Source organism: Dasypus novemcinctus, chromosome 9 (genome assembly GCF_030445035.2).
Source record: "Dasypus novemcinctus isolate mDasNov1 chromosome 9, mDasNov1.1.hap2, whole genome shotgun sequence".
Taxonomy (NCBI): Eukaryota; Metazoa; Chordata; class Mammalia; order Cingulata; family Dasypodidae; genus Dasypus; species Dasypus novemcinctus.
In genome coordinates this window covers 107,600,043-107,622,769 of record NC_080681.1, presented here as the reverse complement: position 1 = coordinate 107,622,769, position 22,727 = coordinate 107,600,043, and the positions used below count along the sequence as shown (strand labels likewise).

General features: G+C 50.8%; 1 long non-coding RNA gene across 2 annotated transcripts; it reads right to left on the bottom strand.

Moving 5' to 3' along the window:
- Window positions 1–7,412: 7,412 nt before the first annotated feature.
- LOC101435711 (uncharacterized) lies at window positions 7,413–16,270 on the bottom strand. Of its 2 annotated transcripts, none has more exons than XR_188088.5 (4): window positions 16,182–16,270; window positions 14,219–14,409; window positions 13,867–13,914; window positions 7,413–13,782 (listed from the first exon to the last, which is right to left on the bottom strand). It is a non-coding gene; the product is annotated as an uncharacterized lncRNA (long non-coding RNA). The 2 variants fall into 2 exon arrangements; XR_002796350.3 differs by having other exon boundaries at window positions 14,219–14,517; window positions 16,182–16,267.
- Window positions 16,271–22,727: the final 6,457 nt, after the last annotated feature.

Here is a 22,727-nt window from a genome sequence, read left to right as displayed (position 1 = left end):
TTGAGATGCACCTTTATCAAATACTAAATTCCTACGTGCAGTTGTGTCTACTTCTGAACTTTCTCTTCTCCTCTATTGGTCCGTTTGTCCCTTCCTTCACTGAAGCCAAGTTGTTTTAATTATTGAGGCCTTAAGCTTTATTATCCAGTAGTAGTAATATGGCTAGTATTGACCTTTACTTTTCTTTTTCCTGGAGGATTCTCCTGGTATTTTTTTCTGTCTTTTAAGATTTATTTTATTTATTTCTCCCCCCTCATTGTTTGAGCTCACTGTCTGCTCTCTGTGTTCATTCGTTGCATGCTCTCTGTGTCTGCTTTTTTTTTTTAAGATTTATTTTTTATTTAGTCCCCCCCCAAGCCCCTGTACCCCCTGTTGTTGCTGAGTCTGCTTGTACTCTAATTAGGCGGCTCCGGGAACCGATCCTGGGACCTTCCAGAGTGGGAGAGAGACAATTACTCTCTTGCACCACTTCAACTCCTGTGCTGCTATGTCTTCTTATTCTCTCTCCTCTCCGTCTCTTGTTGGGTCATCTTGCTGTGCCAGCTCTCAGTGTCGGCCGGCACTTCTGCACAGGGCGGCTTTCCCGCACTGGGCAGCATTCCCACGCAGGGCAGCACTCCTCTGCGGGGTGGCATTCCTGTATTGACCGGCACTCTGCATGAGCCAGCTCGCCACGTGGGCCAGCTTGCCCTGGGCATTGACCCTGGACCTCCTATATGGTAGATGGGAGCCTATATCCGTTCTCCATGTGTCTGCTCTTTAGGAGGCACTGGGGACCAAATCCAGGACCTCCCATGTGGGAAAGAGGCACTCAGTTGCTTAAGTCACCTCCACTCCCTCTTTCTTTTCTTTCTTTTTTTTTTTCCTGAGTAGGGAACCTCAGGAGATTACATGGGACTTAAACTCCTGGGGCAGAGCAAACAATAAACTAATAATAACATGCTGTTTAGTAGGTGCTAAGAAAAAAATAGTGATAAAGCAGGGTAAGGGGAGTGAGGGCCGCAGGGGAGCAGCATTTCAATGAGCAGCCAGGGAAGGCCCCGGGATGAGGTGGAGACACTGGGGTGAAGGGAGGGCGCCCACGTGGAGACCTGGGGGAAGACAGATGCTTGGCAGGACCAAGGGCAAATGCAAAGGCCCGAGGCAGGAGCATGCCTGGCATGTTGAAAAACAGCGCGGTGGCCAAGTGCGGCTGGAATGGAGTGGCGGTGGGGGTGGCGGGGGTGGTGGGAGGCGATGAGGTAGATCACGCAGGGCCTTGGAGGTCATAGCAAGGACGCTGGCTTCTCCTCTGAGACAGGGAGCCACGGGAGGGGATGGAGCAGAAGAGTGACATGTTCTGACCTCCCTTTTAATAGGATCGCCCTCAGCGCTGTGTGGAGAGCAGGCTGCAGGGGTGAGGGCAGTGGCGGGGAGGGCGATAGGATTTGGGATGGGTAAATGGACTGTAACTTGGTTTTCTCATCTGTCTCCCCCACCGAACTGTGAGTTGGTCGACAAGGACAGACACTGAGCTTATTCAGCTCGGTATGTCAGGTGCTGGGCACAGAGTAGGCACCGATAGACATTTGTGGGAGGGTGAAGGGAGGGAGGGCAGAGGAGGCAGGAGAAGCCGAGCCCCTGGGGAGTGTCTCCATCCAGGCCAGAGACGGGAGAGGGAGCAGATGTGGGAGACAGCTGAGGCAGAGAGCTGCTTCCCCAGCTCGGACCCCTCCCAGGACAGGGACAAGCTGAGGCCGGGGGAGCTGGGTCCCCACACACACCCGGAACCTGCCCCAGGTCATGCTGTGTATGGTGCATGCTGTGTACAGTTCATGCTGGAGTTTAGCCACCAGGGGGACCCTGGAGGGGGCTCTGTTTCTCAAGGTGAGGTTTCAAGGGTGAGGTGGCCTGGCAAGAGAAGAGCAGCCCAAATCCTGGTACACTGAGGTTCTGGGGAGGGACAATTCTCCCCACTTTACAGATGATGAATTAAGGTTCCAAGAAGGAAAGGAACTCACCTAAGGTCACACAGTCAGGAGCTTGGTTTCTAGACAACAGCTCCTTGACTGCTGCCTCATTTTGGTCTGGATCCTTCTGGCAGTTTTGGGGAGTGACCAAGTACAGAAGGCAGGGAGGACTCCTGGCATCCAGCCAGCCTTCAGCCCTGCCGCTGAGATTCCCAGCTGTGGGGGCAGGCGTGACGGAACCCTTCACAGCCTCATGACACTGGGGTCCAGAAGGGGCCTGGGAGTGAAGTACGTAGAGAAGAAGTACCAGGGGTAGAAGAAGGAGTTCTCTGGCTTTGCCACCAGCTCGCTGTGTGACCTTAGGCAAGTAATCACTACTCTGGAACCTCAGTTTGTGCATCTGTAAAATGGCAATAGGGAAGCAGATGTGGCTCAACCAGTTGGGCACCTGCCTACCATATGGGAGGTCCTGGTGCCTCCTAAATGAAGAGGAGCAGACACCACCCCTGCTGCAATAAGCAGATGCCACAAGCCAGAAGATGCCACAGCCTGCAGGAAGCATATGTGGCTCAGGTCATTGGGCACTTGCCTCTCATGTGGGAGGTCCTGGGGTCGGTTTCAGGTGTCTCCTGGAGAAGGCGAGCAAACAATGAGCAGATAGACAACAGAACCATCTGGGGGAGAGGGGAATTAATAAAGAAAAATAAAGGAAATAAATCTTAAAAAAAATATGGCTATACCATCACTTGCCTCATAGGGCTGGCATGGGGGTTGAATGAGGCAGCAGCAGTCCAGTGCGACCTGAAAGTGCTGCCTTCCTGGCCTCACCCGGCCCAGGCCAGAGAGCTATTCTACCTGACGACTGATGCGCATCAACTGCCCTTAGGTGAAGGGGAATATGGGTTGGATGGCAGCCTCAAGTCACAGGCCTGCGCGTGGATTCAGGCCGTGGGAGAAGTGGCCAGTGCCTGCACCTCCAGGCCCTGTCAGGACCAGGTGAACCTGCAGATGCTCTCAGGACAGGGCGTGGGGTGGGCCCTTGACCCGCACCAAGCAGCTTCGTACCTAGGCTGCTTTTCTAATTGCTTGGGAGTGGGCAGGAATCGAAGGCCCTGTAAACAAATGGAGCTGGCTGCTTTAGAAGTTGTGAGTGCTCCACCTCCAGAGGGCAAGCACTGAGATTCAGTTTTTCATTTATTCATTAAACTCCTACAAAGCATCTACTTTGGGCCAGGCCGTGTGGCTGTCACTGGTGGATACAGTGATAAACAAGGCATCCTCACCCTCAGGCAACTAACATTCTAATAGAAAAAAGAGACATTAAATAATGGCAAGAAAGTGTGCAATCGGTCCCTGAAGGGGATGGTGAAGGAGGCACCTCCCACCCCCACCCCCGAGGAAGTGACTTCTTAGCAAATTTGAAAGACAAGTAGGAGTCACATAGGGAAGGAAAGAGTGTTGAGGTCTGAGAGAACTGCAGGTGCAAATCCTGGAGGCAAGAAAAAGCAGGACTTTTTCAAGAGGCTGGACACTCAGCACAGGCTGGAGGGTAGAAAGCAAGAAGGGGAGTGGCTGAGGCGGGTGAGGTCACCAGTCCTCATCTAAACAGGGACCCATTTCAGGGGTCAGTATCCACCCCTCCTCCCCCAGTGGTAGTCAAGGATGAGAAGGGGTTAACCAGGGGTAAGGTGTGGGGGATGTGGCAGGAAAGTGGTCCAGGCAGAGGAACTGTGTATGTAAACACCCGGAGGCGAGGCGAGGTGAGGAAAGAGCTGAAGCAAGTGCAGTCTGGTTAGAGCCTGGAAAGGTTCTGGAGCAGCCTGAGGGCATAGGGAGCCACAGAAGGTCTTTAAGTAGGAAAGTGACCCAACACAGAGGAACAAGGAGAAGGTTGTCTGGGATACCCTTTAAGGTCCCTGCAAACCCAAAGACTCTACAGAACCTCCGCGGAGCTCAGCCCTCTGAGACGTTTCTTTTTTTTTAGAGGCATCTCAGAGAAGATGAGGAACCTCAGAGAAGTGTTATGCCAAAGGGCGCAGAGCTAAGGAGTGGGGGCTGCGGGGGAAAGGAGAGGGGACGGTTCCCGAGGGAGGGCATGGGGCCTGACTCCAGGACTCTGGGCCTGCTCTCAGCTGCCACCGACTCTATGACTCAAAAAGTCAGGAGCTCAGGGCTGGACGGACAATTCTCTCCTTCTAGGGTGAGGGAAGCAAGGCTAAGTGAATTGCTCAATGCTGGAGAACAAACTACTGTCTCCCACGCCCGGAGAGCCCGGGATACGTGCAAGCCCAGGCCCCTTCATACATCACATCGTTTAATGCTTCATTTTACAGCTGGGTAGACTGAGGCCCGGAAGGCGAGACTTGCTCAGGGTTACACGGGGAGTTAAGGTGAGAAACCAGGTTTCGGGTCTGACGTTGGGGTGGGGGAAGAGGCGGAGCGTGCCCAGGAGCGTGAGGGGGAGGGTGTGGCAGTGTTTCTGGGACTTTCCTAGCTGAGGTCAGATGCCCCGAAATAGCCGCGCTCTGGTGAGCTCCCCCGAAGCCGGGTCACACCCTCTCTGCCCTGCCCGCCGGAGCGCGGTTCAGCCGCAGCGCCCGTGCCCTCCGCTGTCCCCTCTCGCCTGGAACACCTGGGGCCCACGCCCCCCTCGCCGGCTGCGGGAACGAGCCCCCGGGCGGCCCCGACGCGCCGAAGCTGGCGCCGCTGCTGCACGGCCCAGTGACGAGGACGTGGACACGTGGGCGCGCTCCTCCGCCTTCCAGTTCCACCGCGGCCGCCCGGACCGCAGCCGCCCAGAGCGCGGCCGCCACCGCCCCGCGCCCCGCGCTCGCCAATCAGGAAGCCGAGGCGGGCTCTTCCGGCACGCCTCCGAGTGACGTCACGAGACCGCCCCTGGAAGTCCCGCCCAGTGGCCTGGCCTGGCGGGGGAGGCGCCGAGGGGGAGTCTCTCTAGAGGTGAAAATAGCTCCGGTGCGAACCGCGCTCTGAGGTTGGCAAAGCACTTCCTCGTCTGCGATCACATCATGACAGCCATGAAAAATACAGGCCAGGCAAATAATTTCTTAATTTTAAAACGTATTAACTCAATCACTCCCTCATCCACCCTTCCATCTGTCCAATCATTCAACCAAAGTCACTGAGCGCCACCTGTGTGCCAGTCCCTGTGCTGGGTGCTGGTGATAAACAACCATGAACCTTGTGCTTGTCTTCAGGGAGCTCACAGTCTACCAGGGAAGGCTGACAGTAAACAAATGCTGACACCAATCATGTTTCCATTACAATACGATCAATTCTACCATAGTTAGGTAACAAGCGCTGGCACACCCGGGTATCTAATTTAGTGTGGGGACTCTGGTCTCTAAAGAAGTTACCTTTGGGAAGAGGACGTGGCTCAACTGATAGAGCATCCACCTACCATATGGGAGGTCTAGGGTTCAAACCCCGGGCCTCTTGGACCGTGTGGTAAGCTGGCCCACGTGCAGCGCTGCCGCACAAGGAGTGCCATGCCACTCAGGGGTGTCCCCTGCGTAAGGGAGCCCCACACGCAAGGAGTGTGCCCCAGCATTGAGCCACTCCACAGGAGAAAAGTGCAACCCGCCCAGGAGTGGCGCTGCACACACGGAGAGCTGAGGCAGCAAGATGACGCAACAAAGAGAGACACAGATTCCCAGTGCTGCTGAGAATACAAGCTGACACAGAAGAACACCCAGCGAATGGTCACAGAGAACGGGTAGGGGGGGGCGGAATAAAATAAATAAATAAATCTTAAAAAAAAAAAAAAGAAGTTACCTTTGAGAGGACTCCTGAAGCAGAAAGAATGTTCCAGGTAGAGGGATTAACTTGTGCAAAGGCACTGGGGTTGGCAGACAATTGGAGAGTTCCAGGAAGGAAAGAAGGCCAATATGGTTGGAAAAGTGTTGGGGGAGGGGAGGCAAGGTGAGATAAGGTTTGGAGGAGCAGGTTATTCAGGGCCTTGAAGGGCATAGTAAGCTAGTAGGATTTTCTTCTAAGTACAATGGGCAGCCACTGGGGGATGGGTGCCTTTGTGCAGGGGATTCACTTGATCTACTTTGTGTTTTAAGATCTTCCTGGCTTTGCATGGAGAATAGACAAGAGTGAACATAGAGGGGTAAGATTAGGAGCACCTAGTAGGTGCCCTCCGGGTGGAAGGGTAGCCAGCCAGACGAGAGGCGGGCTACAGGAGTGGGGGAGTTGAGGCAGAGGGAAGTTAGGATAGAGTCATTCCTTAACTTAATAATTGAGTAATTGTTTTTAGAGACCCCGCTGGGGAGCCAGGCACTGTTCTAGAAAGGCAGACTATTCGGGTTAAAATCCTGGTCCTATTACTTGCTGGTTGTTGAGCCTTGGGGAAGTTATTTAACCTATCTATGCCTTGATTTCTTTCTCTGTAAAATGGGAATCCTAACAACATACAAGAGGACTGTTGAAATGGATAAATGAGCTAATATATGGAAAATACTCAAGAACAGTTCCTGGTACATAGTAAATCCAAATGATAACTCTTATTTTTGTGTTGTTCTGGCACTGGGGATATAGCCACGAAAGACAGACAACACCCTTGATCTCATAGAACTTATACTTTAGTGTGTGGAGGGGGGGATAAACAAATAAGAAAATATCAGATGGTAATAAGTGGCAAGGAGAAGATTAAAACAGGGTGATATGCTATAGCAGTGGTTACCAGTTGTCTGTACATTAGAGTCTCTTGGAGATTTTAAAATTCTAAAGCCCAGACCATACTCCAGACCAATTAAATCATAATCTCTAGGGTTAAGACAAGGTTATCAGTATTTTGCAATGCTCCCCAGGTCATTCCAAAGTGCAGGCAAATTTGGAACCACTGTAATAGAGAGAATCAAGGAGGCTACTTTAAAGTAGGTGATCAAGGGGAGCAGGTGTAGCTCAGTGATTGAGTCCCACGTTTGATCCCATTACCTCCTAAAAGAAAATATAAAATAAAACAAAGTAGGTGATCAGGGAGGGCTTCTCTGAGGAGATGACATTTGAATGGAGACTAAAGAGTGAAGAAGGAGCCATCACTGGAAGGTCAGGGGGGAAGCCTTAGGGCAGATGTCTGGGCTTGACATTTGCCTACTTGGAGGTGCCTTTGCTCAAAGCGGAGAAGATTGTGGGAGGAATGGTCTTGGGTTGGTGGGTTTGAAGACAATAGGATTTTGTTTTATTTCAGTATTATTGCAAATAAAATAACTCCTAAAATCTGTTTAAAATATATATATATAATGAAGACAATAAGTGAGAGAGCGACGGTGGCTGAGGAAAGACCCTCTGCCCCTTCGGCAGGTCAGGAGCTGCAGCAGTTGCACCATGCCACGCTCTGGGTGCTAGGAGGTGAGTCCAACCGGCTCAGCGAGAACTGGTGGTCACCGCTGTGGGCCTCACCCTCAGGGCCACCAAAAGCACCACCTCCATGGAGACTTCTTTTTTTTAAAGATTTATTTTTTATTTATTTCTCTCCCCTTCCTCCCCCCTCGGTTGTCTGCTCTCTGTGTCCATTCACTGTGCGTTCTTCTGTGACTGCTTCTGTCCTTATCAGCGGCACCAGGAATCTGTGTTTCCCTTTGTTGCATCGTCTTGCTGTGTAAGTTCTCCGTGTGTGCAGCACCATTCCTGGGCAGGCTAGACTTTCTTTTCGCGCTGGGCGGCTCTCCATATGGGGCGCACTCCTTACGCATGGGGCTCCCCTGTGTGGGGGACACCCCTGCATGGCACTATACTCCTTGCGCACATCAGCACTGCGTGTGGGCCAGCTCCACACGGGTCAGGGAGGCCCTGGGTTTGAACGGTGGACCTCCCATGTGGTAGGTGGACGCCCTATCCGTTGGGCCAAGTCCGCTTCCCTGCAGACTTTCCCATACCCCTCACTCCCACCTCTCCCTTGAGAATGGCGGGCAGAGGCCCAAATAAGGACAGAGACTTAGCCAGAGTCATACAGAAAGGCTGAGCGGCGGCAGGCCCCGAGCCGAGCCCCTGCCTCTTGGCCTTGGGCTGGCTCTGGAGGCCTCCGACCCTGAGCCTGCCCTCCAGCTCTGGCCTGGCTGGGGAGGTCTGTTTCTCCCTGAATGGGGGTGTGGGTCATTGGAGGATGGGTACCACCCTGGACCAGCCTGTGCCAATAGAGCAAAGGCAGTAAAACTGTACCCATTTGGTTTTGTGACTATTCATCATGGCTGGGCTGGCGCTTCCCTAGGTGCTGGCTGTAGGGAAGCCTCAGTCCAGCAAATACGTCCAGGTAGAAAGACTAGGACGATGTCTCCTCAGGGGCCATTATCCCATACAGCTGAGAACCCACTGGTCCCTTGCCAGCCCCTGGCTGGGCAGTGGACACCCCTCTGGGAGCTGGGGCTTGGAGCTGAGAAATTGGGGCTGGATATTTGAGGCCAAGTGCTGGGGGGCAGAGGGGGGCGGTTGGGGCCTGGGTTTCTGGGGTTAAGTTCTAAGGTTGGGTACTTGGGCCTGCTTCTCGGAGTAACCAAAACTCCATTTCTTTGCTGGACTTATACAAACACACCTGTCCTCCTTAACTGACTCTTCTCTCTGTGGCCTCACAGTACGTTGGAAGGACGTGACCCTGCCTGTCTCAACTGCCTGCTCCGTGGAGACCCCAGAGGGAAGAGAAAGAAAAGGCTTCCATAGCCTCTCCTTGGGGCCTTCCTGGGACTTTCTCCTCCCCCTCAATCCGGAAGCACCTAGTGCTCCCCAATCCCCCTGCCCTTCCTCCCCAGTCATCTGCTTAAAGGAAGTGGCTTCTCACTTCTTCACCGGAAGCCGCAGGCCTCCTCTGCCTCAGCTCCCTCCAGTTACTCCTGACCCAGGCCCTCTACTGGCCTGGCCCCTTCCGGGCTGGCTCAGGGATCCCCTGCTCCCAGCCTCCCCCTCTGCTGCCCAGCCAAGAAGTGCCTGTGGCGAGCTCCTCTCATTCCTTCAAATACCTTTGGCTCAGGTCTGGGGCACAGGCTGTGGACCTCAGGTAAGCACGGGTGGCAGGGGGCCGTGAAAACTCTGCTCAGGAGTTTGGAGATCCTAGAGTTGTAGGATTGGAAGGGAGAGGAGGGGACAGGCCCTGCTGGAATCCTCTGGATGGACCCTGCCCCAAGAGCTTCGGGAGCTCCCATTGCAGTGCAGGGATCGGGTGTGGGGCCTGCCCCAGGGAGGCAGCTGTGGGTGATTGCAAAGCTGCCCCAGGAAGAGGCTGGAGGAGATTCCAGGACAGGGTTGCACTGCCACCTGGTGGTCACATCAGCACATGGCGCCAAGGGATTGTGAGAAGTCCTGCAGGGAGAAGGGGTGGGCATTGGATATGGGAGCCAGGGAAGTCTTTAAAGAATAAAGGGAATCCCTACATAAAGGGATTATTGAGCAAGACACTCGTAGCTTAAACACTTAGGAAAGATATGCTAGGTCTGGGTGAAAGTCTTAGTCCCCCCCTCCCTCCTGTTTTTCAGAGAAGAAAACTGAGGTCCAGAGAGAGAGATGACTGAGGCTCTCAACGTTATTTTACAGCGAGTCAGCTACAGAGATGGGATCTATTTCTGGGCTTGTCTTAGGGTGTGGTCCCAGAGTGAGGAGCCGCCCTGCTGGTTTCTAGTCACCCTTATTTGTGACCAAACATGGCATCTTCCAGAGCCATCACCCAAGAACTCATGGTCACCACAGAATGGCTTTTGGCTGCTTCCAAAAATAAAATCCACCCTCAGAGGGCTGGGCTCTGACCCAGTCAAGGGGATTCAGAAGCATGTGCTTCAGGCTCAGCAGAAAGGGCCCTGGAGAAAGTGATGTCCTATCCCTCCTACAAATGAGGGAGCTGGGGCTCAGAGAGGGCAAGCAACTTGCCAGAGGTGCCTCAGCCCTGGAGCTGGGCAGGGATCGGCTATGTATCTCTTGGAGCCTAAAAGTGCATTGAGCATCTCCTGCCTTGTTGCATTAGTAAATTCTTGTCTGGGTCATCATTCAGCATCATGCTTTGAAGACTGGATAACTGTGGTCTGTGAAAGCTGACAAGGGAGAGGGTGGGTGAAAGGAGATCGTGGAGAGATGGTGGTGACAGAAAGGGAAGAGGTGGGTCATGAATGCTTTGGGGGCTGCCTGGTTTGTGCACTGTGAGCCCCAAGTGGGTAAGAGCTGCTCTCTCCACTGCAGGGTCCTTAGCACCTGGCACAGTGCCTGGCTCAGACAGGCCTGCTAAATGCCCGCGAAATGAAGGCAAGGAGTTATCCTGCATAGGTCCCAAGGGAAGGCCATGCCTCTGTGGGAGGCAGGGCTCCCCATAAAGGACCTGCCATTTCCAGTGTCATTCAGCCTGAGAATTGCTGAGGCCTCAGATCTCAAACTCTGTGGGCAGAGCTGCCCCCTCTCCCTGGCCTTGACTCTGTTCAAGGGATAAGATAGTCTGGGTAGGGGCCCTAATTTGATGCTTGGGAGGTCAGCCAGGAAGAGCAGGGCATGTGAGCCCCAGAGAGTAAACTGTGACTCAAAAGCCAGATTATCTAATTCCTGGTTGTTGTTTGACTATTTTCTCTTTGTTTCATGCAAGGCCTTAGTAACAATAGCTGACATTTATGGAGTGCTATGTACCAGGCACCATGCTAAACCCTTTTCTTTTATTCTCTCATCTAATCTCATAAGACAGCTTCACAAAGTAGGTGCTATTAACATTCTCAGTTTAAAGAGGAAGAAACCGAATCACAGAGACTTGAAGGAACTTGCCCAAGGGCACGCAGCTAAGAAGTGCAGATCAGGATTTGAACCCAGATCTGTAGCATTAGAACACTTGTACTTCTATGTTCTACTGCCTTATTTGAAGAGTCCAGCCTCATCAAAGTAAAAGAATAGTAAGAAAAGGGTTAGAGACTTGTGTCTAGTTGGGCCACAGTGTCAAAGGGCATGCAGGGACCCATCCCAGGCCTGCACAAAATTGACATGGGACATCATTTCAGGTTCTGAGAACAAGAGCTCCAGCTACCCCTTCCCATAAGGACGGGGGAGGGTGAAGGGACAGGTAGATGGGAGTGGAGACTGGCCTCAGGGTCACTTCTGCCCATATATACAGGGCACCAACTATGTGCCAGGCCTGTGCCAGGCACTGGGGGTAAGAGAGAAATTAGATATAATGACCTCCCGAGAAGGGTGGGGGAGCACACACTTACATCCCTGGGCTGTCAATCCTACAATCAGGCTAGGGTACAATTAGCAGGCCTCGGTGGGGTGGGGGGAGCTGCTTGAGACCACACCTCCCTCTGTGGGCAGAGGTTCACTCTAACTGCCCCTCCGTGGATGGCCCCAGCTGAGGCAGGACTCTGCTCAGGCCTGTTGGTGAGCATCAGGCCAGGGGGCTTAGCCCCAGCTTCTGCTCTTAGAAGCCTTTGAGATAGTGTTAGGGTGCATATAGTACTTCCACCACCTGCCCCTCTCTGCCTCTGCCACAGAGAGTCTCATCTGGGGGCCTGGGGCCAGCCAGCTGAGCCCAACAATTGCCATCTGTAGAGGTGCATGGAACGAAGGGCAGGAGCAGATAAGATGGGACGCTCTACCGCCACCCCACACATGTGCTTGGGACCACCAAAGAATTTCCGGACTATAAGCGGGACTGGGTGGGGAAGCCTGAAGGGCAGCTGGTTTGGAGTTCCTCCTTACTTGTTCCTTCCATGGAGGCGGTGCCAAGCTTTTTGATGTTACGGCCCTTTTGTGATCAACCTTGCGGTTCATGCACAGCCACTTCCCAGGGGCGCAAGTCTCCCCAGGAGGGCTGGGGAGCCCACTCACAACACGGTTCTCTCTCTCCCCCTCTGTTACTGCTGGAACCAGCTCTCCCTTCGCTGTCACTTGATTTCCAGGGCCTCTATGTCCACCTGGACAGGCCTCCCCAGCGTCAGATCTCCAGGACAGGGCTTGAGCTGTCTTTCCCTTCTCATCCAGAAGGCCCACGTCCACCCAGAACTCAGAGCTCTAGAAGGGTAGGGAGGCCTTGCTGGGCCCTGGAAAGCTGCCGTTACATCCTGTCCCCAGGGCAAGGGGGCTGGCCTTACATTCTCCATCTGAGGAAGACCGCTGGCGACTTTCCAGAGAAGGGAGATTGGCTTCTCCATCGCTGCCTCATCAGAGCAGCAGCTGGAAGCCTCTCTCTCTGAGAACAGAGCCCTGCCTCCCCAGGCTCCCTGTGAAATGGAGCCTGAGCAGGGTAGCAGGGGGCTCTGCGGGGGAGGTGCCCTGGAGGGGGTGCTGCCGGAGCTGGGTTTGGAAGCACGGAAGGGGAAGGGAGTTTTTGAGGGCGATGAGCTTCAGAAGGACATTCCAAGCAGAACAAACAGCAAGTGTGCTAATGCCCAGAGACAGCATCAGCTGGCTGTGTTCAGGGGGCTTAGGGCGCTGTGACTGGCTTCAGGGGAGAATGGAGATGGGAAGGGGTATGGGTGAGGCAGGCCAGCTCGGGTCTCGTTGGGTGGTTCACAGAAGGGCAAAGTGTTTTCTGAGAGGACTTTATTCTCGTTTTCGTGTTTAGGTTGTTGAGAATGGCAGAGAAAGCTCTGGACTCCAAGTGTTAGAAGGAGGGCAAGGAGGGAGGGGGTCCCTGGGAGGTGCCGGCTACTCCTCCACCTCCTGCCCACTGCTTTCAAGGTGCCTGTGGACGGTGCAGCCCAGAAAGGGACCGATCTTGGCCATGAGGGTGCCGCCGCCGCCGGTACCCCGTAAATCGAGCCCAGATGGGCACTGGGGCCCCAGGCTCCAGGCCTGGGAATCAAATGTCTGGAAACCATTGGGTGAGTCCAAACTCCTCATTTCCAGATGGAGAAACAGAGGCCCTGAGGGGGACGGGACTGTGCACAGTGAATCCTAGTTCCCCGCTGACTCGCCACCTCCAATCAGAGCTGTTTCGGAGATGAAAAAGACACATTGAACGGCTCATTCTAGGGCGCCACGCCTGGTGCCTGCAGTGAAGGCGCCGTGTTATTAATAATGCTAATGCCAGCCCCCTTGGTGGGGACCTCACTGCGTGGGGGTTGGTGGGCTCGCAGCAAAGGTCTCCTTTCATCCTTGTCCCAGCCATGCGACAAGTGAGAGGACAACCCTCTAATAGCACAGGGTGTTCCTAGCAGCCCCCCCCCCCCCCACTGCAGTCCTGCCCTCTGTCGCCTCTGAGAAGGCTCTGTGCTACCCGGCTAGTTCTTTGGGCTTTTGCACCCACAGCTGAGAGAAGTTGGAGGGTTCAGAGAGGCAGAGGAAGAGTTTGTCAGGGGGGCTTCCCCCCCAGGACTTCGGAGGTCTCAGAGAGAGAGCATGAGAGACAAAAGTAGGTGAATGGGAATTCTTAGAAGGGCCACTCTGAGCTCTGTGTCTTTCCCCTTCACTGTGCTCAAAAAACTGCAAGTCCAGAGCAGGGTGGGTGTGGCACTCAGGCTGTGTGGGATGGAGCAGATTCATAAACGCTGAACTGAGGAGGATTGTCTACGGTTTACAGCGAGAGAACCGAGGCTTGTTGGACTTGGCCAAAGCTGAGTGAGGCACGATGCCCGCAGACTGACAAGGTTCGAGGCCCGGTTCTGGTGCTCACTAGCTGTGAGAACGTCGAGTAAGTTCCTTTACGAAATGCCTTGAGCCTCAGTTCCCCATCTGTACAGTAGGGCTGTGCCCACACCAGTAAGTGCGTGCCCCGCGGAGCTGAGTTAGCCGGTGGAAAGGGCTCGGAAGAGCGGAGAGGCCGCCGGGCCGGCTGCCCCCTCTCCCCTTTGCTTTGCCCGGAGGCCCCCAGGCCTGGGTGCCCGTGTTCAGCGGCTCAGCCCGGCGCCCAGGAGACCTGGAGGAAGAGAAGGGCGTGAGCGAGTGCCGGGCAGGGTGGGAAGCGCCCCAACTTCCCGAGCTCCCCGGCCTCCAGACCCACCTCCTGCGGCCTCCACGTGGGCAGGGCGCTCCCAGCGTCTCCTTTTGCCTGTGGGGAGAGCGATCAAGGTGGAGTGGGGGGGTTAAGAGGATCACCTGTTCTGTGACCAGCGCCAAGACCCCTCGCAGAGGGGGGACCACCATCCCTGACACCTAGCTGGCAGTGAATAGTTTCGGTAGAATGGAGGAACTGACAGATTAGGGGTTCGAACCCCCGACTCAAGCTCCAGCAACTCTGCGCCGTCCATTTGAACAGCTGCTCTCGTTCAGGCACCCAGAAACTACGCAATCCTACCCCCCTTCTTGATCCCACAGAGCCCCCTCCCCACCCTCCCCCGCCCCAGGAACCTTACCTGCCACCCGGCCGCAGGTGAACAGCAGCGGGTAACACAGGAAGAGCGATACCGCCGTCTACCGCACGGTGGCGCCGCGCACGGGCTTTGTGCGTGGGGAAGAGGCAGGAGATGGTCCCCCGAGCCTTTTCTGCGACGGAGTGGAGACGTCCTGACCCGCTCGCTTGTTCCCTGACTATTCGAGGATGAGCCTGTCGTGAAAAGCAAGCGAGGTGCGGTAGACCGAGCCTAGGATCCTTCGCAGAAGCCGCGGGTTTCCGTATCCTCTGGGCAATGATGGAAGTGATGTTCGTGTCTCCCTGGTGGTTGTGAGAATTCAGTGGGGGAATGCCCTTCGGGTACGACACCTGGCGCCTGGTGAGCGCTCAGTAGATGTCAGCTCTTATCATTACTGCGGTTGTTGTTCTTGGTTTTGTCATCACTAGAGATGTGACCTTGAACAAGATATTAGGGTACTTCCTTCTCTAGGCCTCCGTTTACTTATCCTAAAATAGGGATCTTAATAGAGCCTATTTCAGAAGCCTAGTGCAGAGGTTGTGCAGTTAGAAAATGTTCACTACTCTAGAACAGTGACTGGGGGAGCAGATGTGGCTCAAGCAGATGGGCGCCTGCCTCCCACATGGGAAGTCTGGAATTGGGTTCAGGTGTGTCTCCTAAAGAAGATGAGCTGATGCAAGAAGAAGACAAGGAGTGGAAACGAGCAGACAGACAAGAGAGCCATCTGGGTGGGGGGAAAGTAATGTATGGCTAATATTCGTATTAACTAAAAATCAATATTCAGAAAACTGGAAATATGAATCATATACCATATTTAAACAATTACAGCCTACATGCTTCTAATCTACACAGAACACTTAAAAGGTGTAAAATAACAAATGGTGACATAAAAATAATTATAATGACTAGAATGACTCTAGACTCAAATGCATTTAAAAATTTTTAAAAAGAGCAGGGCCTGGCACATAGAATGTGCTGGAAAAGTGGTTGTTGATAAACTTATTCTTACAATGCGTTACCTATAGGTACCAAACATTGTCCTCACACCAACATCATCTTCAACTTCAACTTCATTAGATGAAGAAAGCAAAGCACAGAGCAGACAAGGAGCTTGCCCAAGGTCACACAGCAGTTGTGTAGCCCATACACGCACTTATCACTGTTGAAATTAAAAACCTATCCTCTTTCCTGTATACCTCAAACTAGGAAAATATATATGCCTCCAAAACCACAAAGCTATCTCTAACAGTGCTGTTGACTCAGTGCTATTTTCTTGAATTAAACATATACACATAATATGTACAAACTCTCCCATTCACACAAATGGCACAGGGTTATGCCCATAACAGTCCCATTAAGAAAGTACCATTGTTATCGACCATGTGCTATAGATTAGCAATTTAGTTTCAAAGAAGTTAAGTAATATCCCCAAAGCTGCCCCATCAGAAAGTGACAGAAACAAGATTTAGACCCGTAATTGATTGATTCCCAAGCCCACACTCTGGTTTTTTTTTTAGGAGGGACGGTGGATTGAATCTGGGACCTCATACATGGGAGACAGGTGCTCAGCCACTAAGCCACACCCACTCCCAAGCCCACACTTTTAATAACCACTCCAGATAGCTTCATCTATCTTCAAAGTTGAACTTACTGTCACATTAATCCTAAAATAAGGAGACTTCAGAAGTCATCCAGTCTTTTGGGTAAGTAAAGTAGCTTGTTCTCCATTTTATAGATGAGGTATCTAAGGCCCAAAGAGGTGAAGTGACAGGATTAAGACCACAGAGAGCTGACCTGGCACCTACAAATTAGGTCTCATGCCTCTTGGTTATTGCACCTGTTCGCCTAAAAACCCTGGCGCATCCCCTCTCATCAGTCCCAGCCCCATACACTGGAAGGGGCCCAGGGGTGGATCCTGGTGGAGGGTGGCAGCTTGGCACCGGCACCCCATAGGACCTGGGTTTACCTTGCAGGAGGGAAGAGAAGGAATCTTCCTTGCCTGGGGCCTGCTGATAGAGGGAGCAGAGGCAGACAAAGGCTCCCAGGCTCTCAGGCTGGCTTTTTATAATCACATTTGGAATTCTTCCACCTTCCCCAGGCGGCCAATCCCTGTCAGAGTTTCCATTTCCTGCACTCTGAAGAGTTTTCTTTTCTCCTCTCCTCTGATTCTGCTCAGCAACAGCATCTGTGTGCTGCCTGCTGGCAGAAAAACTTAATTCAAGCCGGGAGCTTTCTGAACAGCTAAGAGTATTCAAAGCAGGTCACGCCGTGGTGGCATCCACAGCTCTAGTCGGCTTAGCGAAGCCCGACCACCAGCTGCCCCCGGGGCACAGAGGCCTTTCATGGTTCAGTTCAATCCATAATAATAGCAACTATTTATTAAGCTCTTGCTGCATGCCAGGGCCTGTGCAAAGTGCTCTATGTACGCTATCCCTTTCTAATCCCACAACAGCCAAGGGAAGTACCATATACTAGTTTTAATCCCATTTTGCAGGTGAGGAGCTTGTGGAAATGAAGTCATTCTATTCCATTGTTCTCGCAGGCCTCCTCGTTTGGTTGGCCACACCTTAAGTGAAGTAACATCCAAGGAGATCTCATTTATAATGGTCCACACCCACCAGAATGCAGCCTGAGATCAAGAACACGTCCCAACCGGGGTACACAATTCCATCCATCACATCCACTATCCACTATGAGCCACCTACTTTTCCCAGAGGCCAGACCGGTGAATCGAATGGGTATATGACGGGGGAACACAACTGCAGTCAAACTATTAGATCACAGATAACACTGCTGAAATAAACTTCAGGGCAGTTGTAGGAGCTTCCACTCGGTTCTTCCTCTCATTACAGCCTTTATTCCACAGGTCATGGAATTAAGGAAAGGATTCTGTCAGCTTCTATAGGACCCATTGCCCTTGGGCCAAACTCATTTGTCACCTGGCCTCCTTTAGCCCCTATTGTAACCAGAGAACTATGATGGTATTTCATGTCTCCTCGTGTCTATGTCAAGTCAAATTCCATATCTTTTACAGTCTTTGAAAATTCGGAATATTCTCCTTTTCCAATGCACATTCTGGCAAATGGCAGCAGATCCCACTGGGGAAGGATTTGAGGAATATCTCCTACATATACTTGTGGTATCATTGCAGAGGCTTTCGTTAAGGAGTCATGACCCACCTTAGTCAAGGGGCTCTGGTTCCGTAAAATGAGATGTAGAATCTGGATGAGGAACTGAGATTTTCCACTGTGACAGCTGATGTTATCCTTCTGCTTACCAACCCTTGATTTCTTTTTTTTTAATTAATTTTTTTCATTTTTTATTATGTATTTTTAAAAAGATACATAGATCACACAAAATTGATTTCTTTTTAATATAAAACTCAAGGCTCAGGGAGTGGATGTGGCTCAAGCAGGTAGGCGCCCGCCTCCCACATGGCACTGGGTTTGGTTCCCAGTGCCTCCTAAAGAAGATGAGCGGATGAGTAGACACAGCGAGCAGAGACAGCGAGCAAAACAATGAGCAGACAGACAGGGGAGCCACTGGGGTGTGGGGACAGGAACTCAAGGATCACCCATCATCTCATCCCTGTCATCAATTGGCCTTAGATCCCTACAGGTCACTGCACCTTCATTGCTATTCTGGCCTTGCTGCCCATGACAGTAATTATATTCACCTGGCTTGGGTGCCGCCTCTGCTGTTCTGCAGTTTGTTACTGATGTTAGAGATTCCAGCTCCATGGCAGTATCTTTTACTCTTAATCCCAGCTTACCAAGCACAGAGACCACCGAGCTATTCAAAGAAGCTGCTATCTCCTTTATTCCTTGTTGTCTTAATGAAGGGAGTACACTCTGGGCTCCCCCAGAGATCATAGTCAGGTGCTGAGTTCTTGGATCTTATATTCCTACCTCCCTGAGCTTTCTGACTTCTTATTTATTTATTTCTCCCCACCTCCTTGTTTGCACTTGTGTCTGTTCTTCTTCCTTGTTTCTTGAGGAGGCACTGGGAGCTGAACATGGGACCTCTGATGTGGGAGGGAGGTGCCTTATCGCTTGAACCACCCCAGCTCCCTGCTTTGTTGTGTCTCTCGTGTTTTGCCTCCCTGTCTCTCTTGTTGCATCATCTTGTCATGTCAACTCGCCACGCTTTTCTGTTGCATCAGCTCCCTGTCTCCTTTAGAGGCACTGGGAAGTTTTGCTCCCTGCGTTTTTGTGTCTCTCATCATGTTTTTTCTTTTTTGTTTTAAAGATTTATTTTTAATTTATTTCACTCCCCTTTTCCCTCGTTGTCTGTTCTCCATGTCCATTCTCTGTGTGTTCTGTGTCCCCATGCATTCTTGTCAGCAGCACCAGTAATCTGTGTCTCTTTTTGTTGTGTTATCTTGCTGTGTCAGCTCTCTGTGTGTGCGGCGCCACTCTTGGGTGGGCTGTGCTTTTTCCCGTGGGGCAGCTCTCCTTGTGGGGTGCACTCCTTGCATGTGGGACTCCCCTATGCAGGGGACACCCCTGTGTGGCATGGCACTTCTTGCATGCATCAGCACTGCACTTGGATCAGCTTCACCACACAAGTTAGGAGGCCCTGGGTTTGAACCCTGGACCTCCCGTATGGTAGGTGGATGATCTATCAGTTGAGCCAAATCCACTTCCATCTCATCGTGTTTTTTTCCTCTTGTGTCAGCTTGCTGCGCCTGTCCATCGTGCCAGCTTGCTGTCTTCTTTAGGAGGCACTGGGATCCAAACCAGCAACCTCTCATGTGGTAGGCGGGAGCCCAGTCACCTGACCACAGCCACTTCTCCTGTCTTCTGCTTAAATACTATTCCATGGAAGTTACAGCATCTTGGCCTAATTTATTGTAGGTTATCATTCTGTCCAGGTTTTAAGGAACCATCAATGCCTCCAAAGAATATATACAAATGGCTAATAAGCACATAAAAAGCTTTATCATTAGTCATTATTAAATGCATAATGCAAATCAAAACCACAATAAGACCCCTTAACATCCATTAGAATGTTAGTTTGTTGTTGTTTTTTTAAGTGAAAATAAGCGTTGATGAGGATGGGAAGAAATAGGGACAACTGCGCATTATTGGTGGGAATATAGAATGGTATAGCTACTATGGAAAGCAGTTTGGCTGTTCTTCAGAAAGTTAAACATAGAATTACCATATGATCTGGCAATTCTACTCCTAGGTATACACCCAAAAGAATTGAAAGCAGGGACTCAGTGATCTGTATATCAATGTTCATAGCATCATTAATCATAATAGCCAAAAGGTGGAAGAAACCCAAGTATTTGTCAAGAGATGAATGGATAAACAAAACGTGGTACAGACAACAGAATATTATTCAGCTGTAAAAAGGAATGAAGTTCTGATACATGCTGCAACATCATGTTGTGTGAAGCAAGCCAGACACAAAAGGATAAATACTATATGATCTCACTTACATGAAATAACTAGACTATACAAATTCATAGACACAGGAGTGGGATGGGGAATGAGGAGTTAATGCTAAATGGATACAGAGTTTCAGTTTGGGGTGATGGAAAAGTTTTGGGAATGGATGGTGGTTATGGTAGCACAACATTTTGAATGTAATTAATGCTACTGACTTGTACACTTGAAAGTGGTTAAAATGGGAAATGCTATGGTGTATGTATGTTACCCCAATAAAGTTTTTTTAAAAAGCCATCCATGATGCTTTGAAGCTGTGTGTACCCAAGAAACACATGTTCTTAATTCCAATCCATTCCTGTGGATGTGAACTAGACCCTTTTTGATGAGGTTACCTCAGGTAAGGTGTGTGTGGCCAGTCCAATTAGGATGGGTCTTATTCTTATTACTAGAGTCCTTTTTTTCTTTTAGATTTATTTATTTTTATTTATTTATTTCTCCCTCCACCTTGTTGTTTTCACTCTGTCTGCTCATCTTCTTTCTTAGGAGTCACCAGGAACCGAACCTGGGACTTTCCATGTGGGAGGGAAGCGCATAATCACTTGAGCCACCTCCATTCCATGTTTGTTGTGACTCTTGTGTTTTCTCGCTATGTCTCTTGGTTGCAACATCTTGTTGCATCAGCTCATGCTCATCTTCTTTAGGAGGCACTAGGAACCAAACCTGGGACCTCCCATGTGGTAGGCAGGAGCCATATCCTCTTCCCTACTAGAGTCCTTTATAAATGGAATGAATTCAGACAAGAGAGAAAAAGCCACCAGAAGCAAGGAGCTGACACAGAACCCAGAAGAGAAGGAAGAGACCAGGAGCTGCCACCATGTGCCTGGCCATGAGACAGAGGAACCAAGAATCACTGGCAGCCAGTCCCAGAATGCCACAGTCTTCAGAGAGAAAGCATTTGTTCTGATGATGCCTTGATTTGGACATTTCCCAGCCTCAAAACCATGAGTGAATAAATTCCCATTGTTAAAGCTGAAGCATTTTATGGTATTTGCTTGAGCAGCCTAGGCCATCCTTGTAAACAAAGTCCATGTTTCAATGAACTATTGCTGAATAACAAACCACCCAAAACTTAGAGGCTTAAAACCATAGCAATTTATTATTTCTTACAGTTCTGCAATCTGGGCTAGGCTCAGTTGAGTGTTTATCTGCTTCATGTGGTGTTTGCAGGAGCGCACATGTCCAAGATGTCTTTTTCGCTTACGTAAATGGCATCTCACCTGGGATGGATGGAAGACCTGGGTGTCTCCATCATGGTGTCTCCACACGGCTGGCTCACTCTTCCTCTCAGTACAGTGGTCTCTGTTTCTTGGACTTCGTACATGATCCTGGCTTCCAAGAGGGAGGAAATGGAGGCTGCCAGTCTTCTTAAAGTCTAAGCCCAGAACTGAAACAGCGTTGCTTCACTTCTACTATATTCTAGTGGGTCAGGCAAGCCACCAGGCCAGCCCAGCTTCAAGGAGAGGGGGAAAAAGACTCCACCTCTTGATGTGAGGAATGACTTGTGCACAGATGAAGGGAAGGCATTGATGGTGACCATCTCTGGAAACTATTAGTCAGCCAAAGGGGTGCTGATGCAAAGTACCAGAAAGCTGTTGGCTTTTATAAAGGGTATTTATTTGAGTAAGAGCTTACAATTGCAAGGCCCTAAAGAGTACAACTCAAGGTTGCTTTTTCACTGAAGTCAGTTGCCACGTGTTGAAGCAAGAGGGTTGCTAATCTCTCTGTGAGTGAAAAGCCTTTCCCTCTGGGTTTCCTCTCTCTCAGCTGCAGCCTGGCGTAGTGCTAGTCTCTCAGGGCTTCCTCTCTCTCCTGGCATAGGGCTCATTTCTTTCTGGGCTTTTTCAGCTGTTCTGGTCTCTTCCCAAGATCAGCTGTAAACTATCAGGAGAATGGCTCATCTCTCCCTGGAGTGTCAAGATCAAAAATGACAGAGCTCTCTCTCTACCTGTGTCTATTCGAGTGAGTGTCTGTTTTATATCAGACCCACCAAGGGGGTGGGGACTCAACCTGAGTCACACCCTACTGATGTGGTCAAATCAAAGAAAGCCCTCAAAGCGATCTTGACAGGTAATCTAATCAGGGACCCCTCAAGTGATCCAATATAATCAAAGGGTGTCACACTCAAAAGAATAGATTAGTTTACAGACATAATCTTTCCTTTTTTGGGATTCATAAAATAATCTCAAATTGTCACAGAAACTATCTTACCAGAGACCAGCTCCAGGTGTCCTTGCCAGAATATTAAATCCTGAGTTCCTGGAGAGTGCTCCATGTCAATGAATTGCCCACTAGTCTGTCTTATATTATGTAGTGCCTGTTTCTCTCTCTGCCACATCTAAAATTCCCAAGATCATACCACATATATTATCCAAGTCTTGCAGTTCATTTGGTGTGTAGCATATTTTTTCCCATGTCAAGAAACACTTCCCCAGTTAAGATTGCTAGGAAGCAACTCTGGTTTTGGGGAGTCAACCAGGTTTGATGGGAGCAGGTCTTAGGAAGAACAAATGTCATTTTATGAGGCACCTACTTTTTTTCCTGAAATCCTTGCATTGTCTCTAGGAAAGGGGAAGCTTTTCCTCCCTGGCAAGAAGGAAGGGGTTGCTTCTACCACACAGGAAGTTTCAGGAGAATTTGTGAGATAAAGATTGTTAGGTTTGTCCACCCTAATGCCCCTCTCCCACGTCTCAGTATCTTACTCTTTCACTATCAGGGCCTTGACTTTGACACAGGAGACCAACTGAAGCTGTGCATTTAGAGTCCTTTGTAGCTCTGCCCCTTATAGTCTGATCCTGGATTTTTTTTAACCCTCTACTTATCACTAGCAATGTGGTCCCTATCGCCTTCACATAGGTGGGAAAACCAACCCCAAAATCATGCCCTGAAGGTCTGTTTTCTAGGACCTCTCCTGGCTGTAAATGTCAGCCTATATTCCATAGAAAACAGAGCTTGAATCAAAGGTTTTGTGCTAACACTTTTAGCAATTCCAAGGAAGCAAAAGTGAGGGGGAAAGATCACCAAACAAGCCAGGAGGCCCTGGGTACCAAACCCAGGAC